Genomic DNA, 4,409 nt, shown 5'->3' with positions numbered 1-4,409 from the left:
AAAAAAAAAAAAAAAAAAAAAAAAAAAAAAAAAAAAAAAAAAAAACAAATAAATAAAATAGTTCTGTTAGACGACAACAAGCATTGTTATGTTTGAAAAAAAAAAAAACTAGAAACTCAAGATGAGAGAATAATTGAAAATTGCAAAAAAAAAAAAAAAATAAATAAATAAAATAGTTTCGTTGCCGAGAATCAAACCCGAGTCTCCTGGGTGAAAGCCAGATATAATAACTACTGGTCAACGAGAATCAAACCCAAGTTGCCTGGGTGAAAGCCGGATATAATAACTACTGGTCAACAAAGGAAGAACCGAGAATCGAACCTGGTATCCTGGGTGAAAGTCAGATATCCTAACCGCTGGACGACAACGGAAGAATTTTTATATGTAAAATAAACAAGAAACTCGAGAAGAGAGAATAATTGAAAATTGCAAAAAATAATAATAATAATAATAAAATAGTTCCGTTGCAGAAAATTGAACTTAGGTCCTTTTTTGAAGAAAGCTGAATATCCTAACCGTTGGACAACAACAGAATAATTGTTATGTGTGAAAAAAAAAACAAGAAACTCAGAAGAGGGAATAATTGAAAATTGAAAAAAAATAAATAAAATATTTCTAGTGTCAGGAATTGAACACATGTCCTCTAGGTGAAAGCCAAATATCTTAACCATTGGACGACAACAGAAGAACTGTTATGTATAAAAAAAAACAAGCAACTCAAGAAGAGAGAATAATTGAAAATTGGTAAAAAAAAATAGTTATGTTGCCGGAAATCAAACCCGGGTCTCTTTGGTGAAAGTCAGATATCCTAACTGCTGAACGACAATTGAAAATTGCAAAAAAAATAAATAAATAAAATAATTCTGGTGTCGGGAATCAAACCTGTGTCCTCTGGGTGAAAGGCAAATATCCTAACCGCTGGACGACAACAAAAGAATTGTTATGTGTAAAAAAAAACAAGCAACTCGAGAAGAGAGAAAATTGAAAATTGAAAAAACAAAATAAATAAAAAGTTTCGTTGCTGGGATTCGAACTCGAGTCTCCTCGGTGAAAGTCAGATATCCTAACCGCTGGAAGACAAAGAAAAATTTTTATGTGTGAAAAAAACAAGAAACTCTGAGAAAAGAGAATAATTGTAAAATAGTTTCATTGCCGTGAATCAAACCCGGGTCTCCTAGATGAAAGGCAAATATCCTAACCGTTGGACAACAACGGAAGAATTGTTATAGATAAAAAAAAAACAAGAAACTCGAGAAGAGAGAATAATTGAAAATGGTAAAAAAAAAATAAAATAGTTTCGTTGCCGGAAATCAAACTCGGGTCTCTTTGGTGAAAGTCAGATATCCTAACCGCTGGACGACAACGGAAGAATTGTTATGTGTGAAAAAAAAACAAGAAACTCAAGAAGAGGGAATAATTGAACCCGAGTCTCGGGGTGAAAGCCAGATATCATAACTGCTGGTCAACAAAGGAAGAACCAGGAATCGAACCCGGGTATCCTAGGTGAAAGCCAAATATCCTAACCGCTGGACGACAACAGAAGAAATGTTATGTGTAAAAAAAACCAAGCAACTCGAGAAGAGAGAAAATTGAAAATTGGAAAATAAATTTATAAATAAAAAGTTTCATTGCTGGGATTCGAACTCGAGTCTCCGGGTGAAAGTCAGATATCCTAACCGCTGGAAGACAACAGAAAAATTGTTATGTGTGAAAAAAACAAGAAACTCGAGAAGAGGGAATAATTGAACCCGGGTCTCCTGGGTGAAAGCCAAATATCCTAACCGTTGGACGACAACAGAAGAATCATTATGTATAAAAAAAACAAGCAACTCGAGAAGAGAGAAAATTAAAAATTGGAAAATAAATAAAAAGTTTCGTTGCTGGGATTCGAACTCGAGTCTCCTGGGTGAAAGTAAAATATCCTAACCGCAGGAATACAACATAAAAATTATTATGTGTGAAAAAAATAAGAAACTCAAGAAAAGAGAATAATTGAAAATTTCAAAATAAATAAATATATAAAATGGAAATTTCAAAATAAATAAAATGGTTCCGTTGACGGGAATTGAACCCAGGTCTCCAAGGTGAAAGCCAGATATCCTAACCGTTGGACGACAACGGAAAAATTTTTATATGTAAAAAAAAAAAACAAGAAACTCGAGAAGAGAATAATTGAAAATGGTAAAAAAAAACTAAAATAGTTCCATTGCCGGAAATCAAACTCGGGTCTCTTTGGTGAAAGTCAGATATCCTAACCGCTGGACGATAACAGAAGAATTGTTATGTGTGAAAAAAAAAAAAAAACAAGAAACTCGAGAAGAGAAAATAATTGAAAATTGCAAAAAATATAAATAAATAAAAAGTTTCATTGCTGGGATTCGAACCCGAGTCTCCAGGGTGAAAGTCAGATATCCTAACCACTGGAAGAAAACAGAAAAATTGTTATGTGTGAAAAAAACAAGAAACTCGAGAAAAGAGAATAATTGAAAATTTCAAAATAAATAAAATAGTTTCGTTGCCGGGAATCGAATCTAGGTCTCTTGGGTGAAAGCCAAATATCATAACCTTTGGACAACAACAAAGGAATTGTAATATGTAAAAAAAAAAACAAGAAACTCGAGAAGAGAGAATGATTGAAAATGGTAAAAAATAAATAAATAAATAAAATATAAATAAATAAATAAAATAGTTCTGTTGCCGGAAATCAAACTCGAGTCTCTTTGGTGAAAGTCAGATATCCTAACTGCTGGACGACAACGGAAGAATTGTTATGTGTGAAAAAAAAACAAGAAACTCGAGAAGAGGGAATAATTGAAAATTGCAAAAAAAAAAAAAAATAGTTCTGTTGTCGAGAATTGAACCTATGTCCTTTGGGTGGTTAAAGCTAAATATCCTAACCGCTGGACGACAATAGAAGAATTATTATGTGTGAAAAAAAAAAATAAGCAACTCGAGAAGAGAGAAAATTGAAAATTGGAAAAAAAAAAATAAATAAAAAGTTTCGTTGCTGGGATTCGAACTCGAGTCTCCTGGGTGAAAGTCAGATATCCTAACCGCTGGAAGACAACAGAAAAATTGATATGTATGAAAAAAGCAAGAAGCTCGAGAAAAGAGAATAATTGAAAATTTCAAAATAAATAAATAAATAAAATAGTTCTGTTTCCGGGAATCGAACACCGGTCTCTTTGGTGAAAGTTAGATATCCTAACCGCTAGACGACAACGGAAGAATTGTTATGTGGAAAAAAAAAACAAGATACTCAAAAAGAGAGAATAATTGAAAATTGTAAAAAAATAAATAAATAAAATAGTTCTAGTGTTAAGAATCGAACCCGTGTCCTTTAAGTGAAAGCCAAATATCCTAATCGCTAAACGACAACATAAGTATTGTTATGTGTAAAAAAAACAATAATTGTTATGTGTAAAAACAAACAAACAACTCGAGAAGAGAGAAAATTGGAAATTGGAAAAAAAATAAATAAATAAAAAGTTTCGTTGCTGGGATTCGAATTCAAGTCTTTTGGGTGAAAGTCAGATATCCTAACCGCTGGATGACAACAGAAAAAATTTTATATGTGAAAAAAACAAGAAAATCGAGTGAAGAGAATAATTGAAAGCGTTGCCCGGACACAAACCCAGGTCTCCTGAATGAAAGCCAAATATCCTAACCGCTGAACGACAACGGAAGAATTGTTATATATAAAAAAAAACAAGAAACTCGAGAAGAGAGAATAATTGAAAATGGTAAAAAAAAAAAAAAATAGTTCCATTGCCGGAAATCAAACTCGGGTCTCTTTGGTGAAAGTCAGATATCCTAACCGCTGGATGACAACGGAAGAATTGTTATGTGTGAAAAAAAAACAAGAAACTCAAGAGAGGAGGGAATAATTGAAAATTGCAAAAAAAATTGCAAAAAAAAAAATATATATATATAGTTATGTTGTCGGGAGTTGAACCTGTGTTCTTTGGGTTAAAGCGAAATATCCTAACCGCTGGACGACAATAAAAGTATTGTTATGTGCAAAAATAAAACAAGCAACTCGAGAAGAGAGAAAATTGAAAATTGGAAAAAAATAAATAAATAAAAAATTTCGTTGCTGGGATATGAACTCGAGTCTCGTGAAAGTCAGATATCCTAACCGCTGGAAGACAACAGAAAAATTGTTGTGTGAAAAAAACAAGAAACTCGAGAAAAGAGAATAAATAAATAAAATGGCTCTGTTGCCAGGAATCGAACCCCGATCTCTTTGGTGAAAGTCAGATATATTAACCGCTTGACGACAACGGAAGAATTGTTATATGTGAAAAAAAAACAAGAAACTCGAGAAGAGGAAATAATTGGAAATTGCAAAAAAATAAAGAAATAAAATAGTTCTAGTGTCGGGAATCGAACCCATATCCTCTAGGTGA

The sequence above is a fragment of the Cucurbita maxima genome, unplaced genomic scaffold (genome assembly GCF_002738345.1).
Source record: "Cucurbita maxima cultivar Rimu unplaced genomic scaffold, Cmax_1.0 Cma_Scf00037, whole genome shotgun sequence".
NCBI lineage: Eukaryota > Viridiplantae > Streptophyta > Magnoliopsida > Cucurbitales > Cucurbitaceae > Cucurbita > Cucurbita maxima.
Note: the sequence above shows the minus strand (reverse complement) of the source record.